This window comes from Leucopleurus acutus, assembly GCF_964270905.1.
Source record: "Leucopleurus acutus genome assembly, chromosome: 9".
NCBI lineage: Eukaryota > Metazoa > Chordata > Mammalia > Artiodactyla > Delphinidae > Leucopleurus > Leucopleurus acutus.
The window spans coordinates 86,220,595-86,235,365 of NC_139144.1; the positions used below are offsets into that span (position 1 = coordinate 86,220,595).

At 44.3% G+C, this 14,771-nt stretch overlaps 1 protein-coding gene across 3 annotated transcripts in view; it reads left to right on the forward strand.

Annotated features, from left to right (window-relative positions):
* Nucleotides 1–10,166: 10,166 nt before the first annotated feature.
* Nucleotides 10,167–14,771, forward strand: part of NRF1 (nuclear respiratory factor 1) — a 136,077-nt gene continuing 131,472 nt past the window's right edge. For all 3 annotated transcript variants that reach the window (XM_082846011.1, XM_082846007.1, XM_082846010.1), the window contains exon 1: nucleotides 10,167–10,284. The gene's annotated coding sequence lies outside the window, so the exon portion shown is untranslated. The remainder of the gene's footprint in view (nucleotides 10,285–14,771) is intronic.

Consider the following 14,771-nt stretch of genomic DNA (forward strand, 5'->3'; position numbering starts at 1 on the left):
TTGTTTTTAAAAAATAGATAACTTTGAAATTAAAACAAATAAAATAATAGTAATGGTTTTACTATTTACTTTTTTTTTTTTTTTTTTTTTGAGGTACACGGACCTCTCACTGTTGTGGCCTCTCCAGTTGTGGAGCACAGGCTCCGGACGCGCAGGCTCAGTGGCCATGGCTCACGGGCCCAGCCGCTCCGCGGCATGTGGGATCTTCCTGGACAGGGGCACGAACCCGTGTCCCCTGCATCGACAGGTGGACTCTCAACCATTGCGCCACCAGGGAAGCCCTATTTACCTATGTTTATAATGAATGCCCCAACCTGTCCCTTTTTCCCTCCTAAAGTTTTTTTTTTTATGAATTAAAAACAATCTGTGAAGTCTAAAGGCACAGAATAGAGAACCCAAATCTGGAAACAGACTCACACAAACAATCACTGTGTGATGAGGCAGCAATGCAGAACACAGTAGAAAAGGGCAGTCAATAAACAATGCTGGGTCCAGTGGAAATCCTTATGTTTAAAAAAAAGCAGCAGCTTGACCTTTACTTCATACTATTACACAGACATATATTCCATGTAGGTGGTGAGCTAAATGTGAAAATTAAAATAATATAGTTTCGAGAAGATAATATAGGAAACTCTCTTCATTACCTTAGGGTAGGCAAAGATCTTTTAAACAGGAGACACAAAGCACTAACCATTAAGAAAAAGATTGATTTTGCTTACCAAAATTCACCATGAAGGAGTGAAATGATAATCACAGAGAAGGAGAAGATATTTGCACTCCATATAACCCACAAAAACTCACATGGCCTCAGAGGTGTTCTCAAATGAACTTCTCTTCCTGCCTCCTTTATTTTTGTTAATGGAGCTACTGTCACCAGCCCCATACTTCAGCATCATCTTTGGGCTTTAGGGTTGTTTCTGTTTAGCAATGTTAAGCAATTGTTTTCATTAGGTAATACAACCAAATGGTTCAAGATTCAAAAGGTTTGATGGTGAACTGAAAAGATGCTCTCCCACTGACCCCAGCCACCCATTTCCCCTCTCAGTGGCCACTAATGCCGTAAGTTTTGTGTGTATTCCTTTAGAGATATATACATATATTTTGCATAGGTAAGCAAATATGTTTATTTAGATATTTTTCTCCTTTAAAAATAAAACTGGTAGGGGCTTCCCTGGTGGCGCAGTGGTTGAGAGTCCACCTGCCGATGCAGAGGACACGGGTTCGTGCCCCAGTCCGGGAGGATCCCACATAATGCAGAGCGGCTGGGCCCGTGAGCCATGGCTGCTGAGCCTGCGCGTCCGGAGCTTGTGCTCCGCAACAGGAGAGGCCACAACAGTGAGAAGCCCACGTACCGCAAAAAAACCCAAACCAAACAAACAAACAAACAAAAGTGGTAGAATATCACATATATAGTTCTACCCCTTTCATTTTTCATATACATGTCTTGGACACCGTTTCATCAAATGCTTTTTCATCCTTTGTTAGCTGCATAGAGTTCAACAGCATTTCTGATTTCTCTCTTCCCCTGTCTCCAACATCCAATCAACTGCCAAGTTATATTAATTGTATATTATTTTTCCTACAGTCTGTGCATTCCCAGTGTCAATTCATTTAGACTTTCACCTTTCTGCCTGGATTAACACAATAGCCTCCACTGTTTGCCCCAACCGTAGCCCTTCGTTCAGTTCATGCTATTCTGTTCACTTAATATTCTTAAGCACCACTCTATGTCTATGTCATTTCCCAGCTTCACAGTCATCACTATTTTCTCAGTGCCTGCAGAATCTGACTCTATGACGCTTCCGTTTTTCTTACTATCCCCTCTTCCTTCATGCTCTAAACACTTAAGTCATACTTAAGAGTCTGATTATCCTAGAGCAGACTTTGTGAGTTCTCATGAGAGTATCTTCTATTATGTTACTTTATCTTGAGGTACATGACCTTGACACTAAGTCCAAATCCTCCCTGCTTCTAGGTTTAGCTAACTAACTTTTCTATGAAGTTCTCCTGACCCTCGCTATAAGCCAGGGCCAGGAGTGGGGTGAGCCTAGCAAGGCAGCTAAGGTGCAGAATTTAAGGAGGGGCTCACTCTTGAGGTTCTACAAGTGCCACACCCCTCTAAACCCTCAAAGAGCTTGCTTCGTACATCTCTAGTGGGCTTTCTCTTCCTACCTGTATCATAGTTATTGATAACAGAGTTTATCTTCTCCCCAGTGCTCAAATTTCCTTGAGTATAGAACCAAGCCTGATCCACGTTGGATCCCTGGTGCCTTGCCCAGAGTCTCATAAACAGCAGATGTGTATTCATTAGAACTCTAGGTTGGGAGTGTCTGCCCATTAGAAACTCTACTCAAAGTGCTTTAAGCAATAAAAGGCAATTTGTTAGTAGAATACTCAGGAACCTATGGAACCCCAGGACGGGGATCCAGTGGGTCCCAGGAAGAGAACCAGAGACCAGAGCACTGTGGGGACCCTGAGAAATTCTATGTAATGTTGGCATCTCTGTGTGTGTCTGCCTCACTCTTCTCTCACTACTGTCTGTTTCCCAGTTCATTTGGTGGAAAATGGCTTCTGTCTCCAGCTCCCAAAGTTAAGTAAGTTGTTGGTCAAGGAGAGAGAGAAAGAGAGAAGAGAGAGAGAGAGAGAGAGAGAGAGAGATTACAATTTCAATTTCAATATCTCCATGAAAGGATCTGATTAGTCCAGCTTTAGTCAGGTACCTGCTTCTGGACTAATCATCTGTGGCCAGAAGACACAATAGGAATACTGCAGCCTTGAGGACCTCAGTGGTGTTCATGGACTTTTTATCTGTAACTCCATCGTTAATGTGACCCAGCTCTAGCATGCTTCCAGTCTCTGTCTCTTAGCCAAACATTCTAAATTTCTAAACTTGGCGCAGCGTGGGTCAGATGATTTTATGTCTGCACCCCTCACCAGTAGGGATGGGGCAGGTGTCTCTGAAGTACAGGTGTGACTTCTGGGGGCCATTCTGTAAATGGGGGCAGTTTCCAGAGAAGGTGGAGTCTGTTGAGCTAGTCCCTCCCAAAGTCACACTCAAAGTTGACGGTTACAGGATATTTGTTGAATAAATAAATGAAATGAGTGAATAATCCCGTTAAAAAGAGCAACGGTCCAAAGCTCTTAGAGAGTTATTGGATAACTGACTCACTCGTCACTCTCAAAATCTAATCAGTCTCCAAGCCCTGATTAAGCGTTCTTCCCAGGGTCTCTCAAATCCTTCCCTCTCCTCTGTTCCACGACACCTCCAGCATGACACCTCCACGCACGGGCGTTTGCACTCAACGCCTGATTGCTCTGCCTCAGCCTCCCCGCCTCCATTCCCTGCTGCTGACGGAGAGTGATCTTCTCACAACACACAGCTTCTCTGTTGCCACCCGTCACTCATTCTGTCTGAAACCAAACACACCCTCTTTCCATCGAAATAGGTTGTCCCTTTAGATGACTGTCAATGACATCACTCTCTTTTCATCATTTAATTCTTCAAACCTTGGAATTACCTCTGACCTTTGCCCTCCTAGTCCTTCAGTATCTCATCAGTTATCAAGCAGTGTCGAATTTTCCTTGATTTCCCTCATTGGTCTTTTCTTTCCATTTATTTTAGCCATCTCCAGCTTAATTCTGGCCTGTTCAGCTTATCTTTCAGGGACTGATATTAGGACAGTAAGGAGAAGATATCTGGTTGGGGATCTGGGGATGCCTAAATCCTGCCTTTGCCAGCCATCTTCCCTTCCTGTGAGGTCCCGGGGGGACTTACACGTACAGGGAAAAATGACACAACCAGGCAAAAGAGAACTTTATTATTAGCTGGGTATTTGGCCTCAAACCACAATGCAGAAGTCGGGAAAGATAGGCTGGACTCTGGTCATGTCTGTCTGCCTATTCTCCCCCATCAATACCCAAATATGAGTCTTAGACCCTTACTGCCTAGTGGGACAGAAAACCACTCTTAACAGAGAAAGTGAAGCGAAAGACAAATCCGCAGTCTCTTTGCCCAAAGGCTAGGTCTGTCCCAAGCCTTCAGAGGTGGGCAGTAGCCCCAGAGCCTGGTAAGCTCATGGAAGAGGAAAAGAGATGATGCTGGCTGGGGTGCCTCCAGCAGGGCAAGGGCAGCCCTTGTTACCACTCAGGATATGTTGAAGACGGGAGACAGACTGTAGCCACTCGTTCTGAACCTTTTACCCTTTAAAGGCTCTATCCCTAGAAAATGTAACTTGTCCATATTCTCCAATTTTAGCAAGCTTTTCTTCCTTCATGGGGGTGGGGTGGAGTGGGGTGAAATTTCTTGCTTCTCACCCTGACTTCACGCTAAAGAGGGTGAAGAAGGGGAGAGTCTTGAGTGCCCTCTAGGGACCAGTGGCTCAACTCATATTTGGATACTAGTGAATCTACACTATTCTGATCTTGTTAGTGCCTTGCTCAAAATTGTCATAAGCTATCTGTTGCCTACTGAGTTAAGAACCAGTTCCTAAGGAGGCCATTAGGACCCTCTACAGTCTCAACCGACCTTTTTTTTTTTTTGTCATTAGAATGATTTTAGGATTATGGCATGCAGAGCAAAAATAGGAAAAGAATGCAAATATAATCATCCAATAAAGAGGTCAGTTGGATCTAATCAAGAAGGGAGGGAACCTGTGTGGTTACCAGATTTTTTCCAGACCTCATAACCTAATCAACAGGTCCAGAAAGAACTAGGTAAAGCATCATGGGAATCTAAACTGTACAGGAGGGTCTGGAGAACCCTGTTGACATAGCATCACGCAGAAGGGACTTGGCGTGTTCACAGTGGTGGCAGAAGAATCTGACACATCTTGGCCAAAAAGCAACCTCAGGCTGCTGAGACAGGACTCCCCATTCTCCTGCAAAGATAAGCCCAGGAGGCTTGACGCAGTACCCTCAATGTGCTCGGGATGGTAAATGTCATTTAATCCTAAGACAGTTTAGAATTAAATACGAGAAAGATGAAATACACCAAATCCATAGTATTCATTTTTGTGTTAACTTTAGTAGTAGTCTGTGTAATTTGGCATTTTCAATGTTTGTAAGATTTAGATAATGTATTAATTAGAGAATCTGACAAATTAGCCTGTGATTCCAACGTAAGATATATAACTGAATAATTGATTTTGGACTCGTGTTAGAGATTTTTACTAGTATGCAAATAATATTGAAAGAGAATCTGATGTCCTTTATAAGTTTAATATATTAGATTTATGAGTATTCGATTAATAGCTATTTGCTAGATATCTGACTAAGAGCGAGTAACTTGAACTTTTTGCCTTGGTTTTCTCACCTGTAAAATAAGTATGATAACAGTACCTGTTTCATAAGGTTGTTGCGCGGGAATGAATGAATTCATGCGAGAGCTTGCAATACTGTTTGACTTTTAATGAATGCTCAATAAATAAGTTATTGTTATTGTTACTAAGTATATGAGGACGTTTTGTTTGTTAGGTCAGGCATTTAATTACCATATTTAAAAGGCAAAGTGAATATACTATGTATATAAATGCTGATTAAAATGTTTAGGGAAATTTATTGACAATGTTGTAAGTGAAGTAGTTATTTAAGGGACCTTAGTGTATTCCAATTGAGTTGAAGGAGCATTAATCAGCCTCTTCGCAAGAAAGACAAGGTCCATGTTTCCCACTGTAACCCCAGCACCAAGGCATTTGGTACCTAATAGGTGCTCAATACATATGTGTTGAATTGAACTGACAAGTCATGTAAAAAAAAGATTCTAAGATGGTATAACCCATAGACACTGTGAATTCAGACAGGGACCACAGGAGGAGGAGCTTTGAGGGAAGATATAGGGGACAGGCTTTAACCTACTGAAATTACGGCTGCTGTATGACATGAGCTCCTGGTCACAGTCTGAAGTCTCATGTGTAGGGCAGACCCACGGGAAACAGTTTGGAACAGGAGATATATATTATGGGGGATCATCAGCAGAGCTTGGGTTCAGTGAGAGGAGGGCCCTTTGAAAATGATTGTTAAAACTCCCTAGATATATAAATAGATGAGATTAATGAATTAAGCTTAAAGGTGTAAGGAAAGATGGGTTTTTTAAGTTGTTACCTTAATATAGCAAATATTAATTTTAAAAAAACAAGTAACAATAAATAGTCTTTTCTGTCCCCTCTCCCACAAATCACCCTTAGGTATAAAAGAACTCATCTTGACATTTCTAACCTTGTTACACACTGCTCCCTTACACAAATCCCTTGTCTTGGCATCCCTTGAAAGCTCTTCCCAACTTTTTTGGGGAGTCCCCAGGGATAGAAACATGTGTTCAGGAACAATTATTCATCATCATCATCGTCACCATCACAGCAGCCACCACCTATCATACCTGTATTTTGTACCAAGCAATTTACATGATTAATGGAAATGGGAAGAGCTAGTCATACCCAGCACTTACTATGTGCTTCCTGGGTGCCAGGTACTGTCGTTAAGTCCTTTGTGAATCTTATCTCCTTATTTCCATGTCATGGGTGAAGAAAAGGAAGCCTAAAATGTTAAACCACTTGCCAAAGTCTCACAGGTAGGAAGTGGTACGGCCGGGCTTTAAACCAAGAATTTGACCGCAGCACCCATGTTATGATGCAACATGCCTCCCCAGTAGTGGCCTGTGGCCTCTGAAAGCATGTGCTCTGGCCACTTGGGCTAGCCCTCTGTGGAAATGCAGACCCTGCTTGGGCCAGTCCTTGACGTTCCCAAAGAGGTAAAACTCCCTTGAAGTTGCTCTCAGTGTCAGGTTCCCATCCATCCTTATTGGGTTGGGGCTGTGCACATTCCTAAGCAGAGATGGGGAAGCTGCTGCTGCTCTTGGAACTCCACGCAGTTTATCAGTGGGTCCTGAAGAGTCCCCAGTTGCCCCAACTCATCTCTCTTTGTTTCTATCTCCCCCTAGGAGTTCTCACATGACTTCAATTCTGATTACCTGAGTGCTTACTATTTGTATCACCACTCACTTGGTATTTAGCACACAGTATAATTTTATATAGGTAACCAGTCAATCAAATGACCATTCCAACTTTGTTGGAATCTAGCTCTTCTTTAATCTCTTATGGTAGATTTGTCTGCATTTTTTCTGAGACTGATTCTAGAATCTCAGGTCATTTTGAGTCTTTTGAATAGAGCAACTGGGGTTCCCAGGCTCACTTGTCTAGGGAAGTACAGTGGTCCTCTGTATCCACAGGTCCCTCATCTTTGGACTCAACCAACGGTAGATCGAAAATATGTGGAGAAAAAATACAAAAAATTCCAAAAAGCAAAACTCGAATTTGCCATGCACTGGCAACTACTTACATTGTATTTACAACTATTTACATAGCATTTATATTGTATTAGGTATTACAAGTAATCTAGAGATGATTTAAAGTATACAGGAGAATGGGAAGATGTGGGTGGGTTCTATGCAAATACTACGTGGGCCATCTTATATAAGGGACTTGAGTATCTTGGGATTTTGGTATCTGTGGAGGTCCTAGAACTATACCCCCTCATATGGTGAGGGCCATAAGCCAATGTCGTTTGTATTTCTTTTTCTTTATTTATTTTTGTAATTTGTATTTCTGAGGAGGGTAGACACAGAGGTCTTCTATCATATGAGTATTGAAGATCTACTGGGACCTCCCTGGCAGTCCAGTGGTTAGGACTCCATGTTCCCAATGCAGGGGGCACGGGTTCGATCTCTGGTTGGGGAACTAAGATCCTGCATGCCGCACGGCATGGCCTAAAAAAATTTAAAAATGATAATAATAATTAAAAAATGATAATAAAAAATGTTTTTAAAGATCTACTATGAGACTGGCATTGCACAAGATGCTGGTATATGGTCATGAACAAAACAAAATCCCTGCCCTCCTGCAGCTTCTGGATTGTGGAGGATACATGGTTGGAGAAGTACTGTGTAGAAAGAATAATGCAGTGCTTTCGAACTTTTTTGCAACTGAAATCCAAGAAGAAGTGCATTTTATAGCATGATCTAGCATAAACACACACACCTATGCACATACATTTATATATCTGAAATGAGTTTCATAGAACAAGAGTCTTACTAAGTTTGACGTTCTCTGATATTTTCTATTTCTTTCATGAAATGTTGGTCATGGCTCACTAAGTTAATTTTGTGCTTCATCAGTGGGTATCAACCTGCAGTCTGAAAAAATATGCTAATGGTTAAGAGCACAACTCTGAGGCCAGGCTGATGGCTTTCAGACCTGGCTTCACCTTTTACTGTCTGGGTTTGAGCAAGCAATCTCTACATACCGTTGTTTCTCCACCAGCAAAATGAGATAATATTAATAGTAGTACCTACCTCATGGACTCCACTTGAGAATTAAATAAGAAAGGAGATAATGTGTGTAAAGGACTTAAAATAGGGCCTGACACAAGGTGAGGGCTCAATAAACATAGGTGGTAAATACTGGGTGTGATGATGGAAGGGAGAAATGAGGGAACATTTCCTGGAGGAGACCTTAAGGAGTAGTAGGAATTATTCAGGGGCAGGTTTAAGCAGATGAATAGAAGGAGAAGACAGAGAAGTTTTGTGCAGAGAGAGCAGCCCTTGCAAAAGTTGCGAGGTGCTAGAACTTCCTGTCCTGTATGACCTGAGAGCTTTCCAGTTTGGTTGCAGCCTGAGGGAGAAGTCTGTGACAGATGAGGTTAGAGATGCAGCAGGGGCTGAGATCACGAAGGGCCCTGCAGGCACCTCAAAGAATTGTAGACTTTAACTTATGTGTAATGGGACCTTATTAAGCCTGTTAAGCAGAAAAGTGACATGATTTACTTTTTTGAAAGACCATTCAAGCTGGAGGGTGGAGAATGGATTGGGGAAGGCAATTCCTGTGGCAGGGAGACCATGAAGGGTTTATTGCAGTATCTTGATGAGAGATGAGAGTCACCTGGACCAAGGTAAAAATGACAGGGAACAACTGCTTTAAAGGATCTAACTGATAATGGCACTTCAGGGAGAAAGGAGTCATGGATCACTCCTAGGTTTCTGGCTTGAACACCTGGGTGGTAGGCGGTGACAATCTCTTAGACACGCTGGACAAAAGAGACATTCCGTGTTTAATTATGTTGAATTCTGAGGTAAATGGAATCTTCTTGAAAATTAAAGTATCCTGGTTTTGTCAAATTGTTTTTTGACACTCTTTGGGATGTTTAGTAATTCCCTAAAGCAACGGTTCTTAAACTAGGGTATGTATGACAATCCCCAGGAGAATGTGTGTATTTGGGGGTGGGGTGGGACGGGGGTGTGTGTGTGTGTTAGAAATGCGGGTTCCTGGGCTAAGAAGCCAAGATCCTGGAGAGACCATTTGGACTCCAGGATTTAAATAATCAGTCTGAATGACTCTGATGCAGGTACTCTCCAGATCACAATTTAAAAAACAAAGAACAACAAAAACTACCTCTCCTGTGTCTCTAACAGTAGTTTTTCTAGTCTCCACCCCTCCCTACTTCTCAGGCACTTGCTTGGGGGGGGGTCCCTATTGCTTCTGACTCCCTCCACTCATCGCTCATGAGAGTAAGGACTTCCTTTTCCTAACAGGTACATCTCCAGCGCGCCCAGAAAAATACTTGGCACCGAATGGGCCCTCTGGAAATGTCTGCCAAACGAATGAATGAGCGAAAACATTTATATATTGTTTTGTACAAAAACTTTAGCTTTTAAATACTTGGTTAGGGTTTGAAATAGGGAAGCAAAGGTGATTTCAGAGAAAGGGTGAGGGAGCGACTGGCAAGTCAGCGCGGAGGAAAAGGAGGGGAAGCCCCTCTCCGATTATCGAGGCACGCTCAGGAGGTCCTATTTCCCGGGGCTGGGGGGCGAGAAATGTGACTATTTACAGATTAGCAACCATCTTGGGTCGCCTGCGTTACTTCCCCGGGGCGTGCACATTTCCCTAATACAGTTGCTTTCGTGATTCCGGCTCCATCCAAACCTCTACAGGGAAATGTGAACGCGGGGAGACCTCGGGGGACGGCCGGGGGCCGAGCCCAAACACCCTCCGAGATGCCCCGCCGAGACAGTGCCGACCTCCCCATCATGGCGGCGGCCGGGCGGGGAAGCCGAGCCCGTGCGTAGCGTGCGTGCCTCCTCTCCCTCCCCTCCCCCTCCTCGGCGGCGGCGGCGGCGGCGGCGGCGGCGGCTTAGGCGGCAGCGCTCGCCATTGCCGCTGGTGGCAGGAGGCTGCGAGGAGCCGGCGCGGTCGCAGTCTCCACGGCGCAGGCCCACGGTAGCGCAGCCGCTCTGAGGTGAGTGCCCTACCGCGCAATCTCCAGCTATTTCAGCCCCGGCGCAGCCGCAACACGCCGCCCGCCTGCCGGCCGGCCGGCCCGCCCCGCAGCCGGCACCCTGCCGCCCCCGGCTCCAGGCCTGGGCCCCTGCCGGATTCGGCCCGCCTCGGGCGGGGGGCCCCGGCCCGGCCCAGTCAAACCGCCACCCCGAGGATGCACAGGCCTCACTAGGCCCCAGGCGTCCTGGCGGGCTCGGGAGGGAGGCTCTGCCCTCCCGAGAGCCCCAGGGTTCCGGCCTCCCCCGCCGCCTGAGGCTCTCGGGGCCGCGGCCTCCTCGCCGCCGTGGAACCCGGGGCCCGGGCCCGGCCTTCCCGCGGCTTCGGGAGCAGGAGGCCCGGGAGAGCGCGCCGGCCTGGGAGCGGGAGGTGGGCGGGCTGCGCGGGACGGGGGCCGCGGCTCCCAGCTCGCCTCCTTGGCCCTTCCCGGGTCTGGTCCGCGGGCGGCGCGGCGCGGCGGGCTGGGCCGGGGCGCGGGAGCTGCTGTCTCCTGCGGGAGAGGAGGCTGGCTCTTCGGGCAACCTCCGAAGCTTCCCTCCCGCCGGGGTGGCGTGGGCTTGTTACCCAGGTAGACTGAGGGACGCTGGAATATGGCGCGTTGCCCACCTTCTTGCAAGTTAGGAGGCGGCAGCGGCGGCAGTTCGAGGAGGAGGGCGCAAAGTCCTTTTGTACGCAGAAATAAGGAGCGACATTGTGTTTTCTTCCCTAGCAGAGATGCTGCCCGTGGAGGGGGCTCGGTTCTTCCTGTGCTTGGGGTGGTGGTCCCCTGTGTGAGGGACAGGGGGAGTGGCACGACCTCGGGAAGGAACTGAACCTTTGCCACTGGAACGACAGGGGCTCTGGATGGCCTTGTGCATGGGTATTAGCCCACATCCCCAGCCTTTCGGGGAACTCAAGGGTTTGCCCTTTGCATGTGATCCACTTAACTGGGCGATGATGTCCACCACCTCTCTCACCTGTTGTGTCGTTGCTGTACGTCCTAAAGTTTCGACAGTCTATTTGACTGTGTCCATCAGAACTTGAAGTTGTTTAAAAATCTTAATATTTTTAGGGCTTCAAATGATATCCAGCCAGTTGGAGGAGCTGTTGCCTGGTATCCATCCCTTCTTAAACATTAGATTAGCATATATTAATTGCTTACTTTACAGCTGATGTCACTTGTGCTTAATTCTTTCTGTGGTCAGAGCAAAATTCACATTTTCTTAAGTGTGTAGAGACAATGTATTGGAAACTCTTAAGGTGAAAGGTAGTGTGAGTGAGACTGTCAGCTCTGCGGGAGAATGGGTATGCACATCTTACACCTTTTGTCAAGGGCATCATCTGCTGTCACAGCTCACAGTGATCCTTTCCCCATTTCACCTTCGCCCAGCCTTTAAAAAAATTCCTTTTCCTTTGGTCTTGAACAGTAAGTTATTGAGTTGTTCCTCACTCAGGGGAGGGGCGACTTTGGAGATGCTGGGGTTTTTTCCTTCCCTTAATTCAGTAGTGGCCTGACTCCCTAGAGTTGTGTTTGAAAGTTCTTGATGTGTTATTGCATAGGTAGTGAAAATATGACTAGCTCCACCTGTGCATCCGAGTGTAATTTCCTTATTTTATGAGTGCAAAGGCAAACATACAATTATCAAATGTAAATGTAATGTAGTATAACTATTCTTAACTTGGGTCCAGAATTGTGTGCAGACTTTTTTGTGGGGCTTTTCTTTTTGACAGGAGTTAGATGTGGCTTTCAACAAGGTCCATCAGAATAAGAATTACTGTTTACTATCTTTTGGTTCATCTTTATTTGAGGTCCTTTGATTTCATCTGCCTGCCTTCCTCCTCCCCCCACCCCATCTCAAACTCAGTATACATGAGGAAAATTACTTTTTGCTTGGGAGTCTTGGTATATTCTCATTTGGGGGGAAAAAAAAGGTTTCTTATCCCCAAGACAGGAGTTTTCTTACCAGGTTTTAAGGAAATTCAGCAGATTTAGGGAAGTAATTATAGGAGTAGGAGATAACGAGGGCCCTTGTCCAGATATAGAGGGAATTAAAGAAAGGATTTCAGGTTTCCCTCCCAATTCATGTATACTCCAATGGAACCCAAAATTGTACGGTTTTTTGGTTTTATTAAGTCACAATTATGTATCCATCTCTAATTTTTTAGGGAGCTAAAGACCAATTTCCCATGATTTAAATATCTGAGTTTGCATTGCCTATACATCATAGGTTCAAGCAGACTTACTTGAAGAAGTATTTTATGTGAAATGATAGAAAATGGTGACTTTTAAGGGAAATTTAAGCTCCTTGTAGTCTGGGGTTAATTTTTTTTTTTTTTCCCGGTACGTGGGCCTCTCACTGTTGTGGCCTCTCCCGTTGTGGAGCACGGGCTCCGGACGCGCTGGCTCAGCGGCCATAGCTCACGGGCCCAGCCGCTCCGCGGCTTGTGGGATCTTCCCAGCCCGGGGCACGAACCCGTGTCCCCTGCATCAGCAGGCGGACTCTCAACCACTGCGCCACCAGGGAAGCCCCTGGGGTTAAATTTTTTATACCTCTTTCTGTATATGTAATAAGGCATTCAGTAAATGTTTGTTGGGGAATAATAATAATAATGAACAGTATTATTGAAATTAAAATTTTTTTCACAAATATTTGAAAAGGTGTGCTGATTTTTTGGTTTCTGGAAGTTCTGTAAACTGTCAGCCTTTAGAAGCACACCCTCCAGTCTCTGGAGAACAGGAAGTTATTGCATAGGTTCAGCTTCTGTCAGATATCTTTAGGCAAGCCCAGTCCTTCACGCTGCAGTGGGCTTGTTCATCTACTCAGTGCCACTCTGAAAAGTTGGAGGGTAAAGGGGAGCTCTGTGGGTTGTTGAGTCTCAGAAGTGTCTGCTCTAACCTCAAAAGTTTTGGCATTACTCTCTCTGGGGCTGTAATTAATCCAGGAAATTCGATATTTGAATTTAGACATTTATGTATATCTATGTGTGATGCTTAATAATACATATATAAATAGTATTTGGAAAATCAGTCTTACACGTAAATATCAATCTTTGGTTTTGTAAAAAACATTTAAGAAAATGTTTTATACTGAAGGAAATTCTCTCTGTTCTTTCATGTTTTCCTTGAGAGCTAAAGCTAGTGTTTTCAGCCTGAGCTTACCCAAATATAATTTTCCATGAATGCTTAGTAAAACAGCAATGACAAAGAAACCCACTTGTTAAGTTTATTTTAGAAACATTTTATTTAGACCAAGTCCAATCAGTATTTTTTTAGGCTCTGGATACATGTTAAATTTTGAGCATCATGTATCATATAGTTCCTTCCTTATTAACTAGGGAGTGGATTATCCACTTTCTTGGCTTTTCAGCTAGTGCTTTTATCCATCAATATTTTACTAAGGAGAACAGGCTGGAAGAGAAAAAGTAAAGGAGGTGAAACAAATCAATTTCAGGTGTTTCCAGAAGATTATAACCACATTGAGCTATTGGAAACTTTTAATCCTGGAGCAACAAGAATGCTTTGTCTGAAGTTATTTTGATGTAATGAGGACAAAACTTAGAAAATAAACAGAATTTTTGATTGCTTAAGGAAAATAAGTGGATTATATATACCTTGGAATATATATATTTTTTCTGCAGTGCATTTCATAATTAGGCTAAAATGATTTCAACCCCACTCAGTGCAGTTTAGTAACTGAAGCTTCAAAAAGATTTCATCATGTGGTCTTTAGTCCTAAAATGTGAACATTTATATGAACTGAAGAAAAATCAGAAATACAACTTCATAGAGATATTCTAGTATATTTTTAAAAGGATCCCCTCCCCCAAAACAAAAACAACCAAAGCAAAACTAGGGGGTGGTTAAGGCAGGCCTACCACATGTGTGATCCTTGAGGTCAATCTGTATTGTATCATCATCAGCAGTCACTTAGATAATAAACCGACCATAGGAATCTTCTCCAGAATTCCAGACTTGGTAGCCTTCGTTATCAAACTGCTCCCTCAGATAATTTCTGAGGAAGCCATGTCTAGTAAGGGAGGGAGGGGGGGTGTGTGTGTGTGTGTGTGTGTGTGTGTGTGTGTGTGTGTGTGTGTGTGTGTGTGTGTGTGTGTGTGTGTGTGTGTGTTGGCGGAGAGTTGGTGGGGAGGAGAGGGGGAAAGGGTAGATGATACTGGTAAAGGAATCTAGTTTTACAGATTGGGATGATCGCTGGAATTTTGGAGATGTAGTATTTTTAAAAGAAGCTAAAAGAGCTACTTTCGTTTGGGTCATCAGTTTGGTGATATACAGTGTCTGCCATTTGTAGTGTATTGTTTAGTATATAAGCACAGTATTTAGATTAGTTCATGTATGCTGATTTCTGTGGTTACGAATGTGAAAAGTTTGGCTGACAGTTTAGGTGGACATTTTCTTCAGAACTCTTAAATGGTGCCTGTTGGATAAACTATGACAAGCCTTTCTCAGAATCA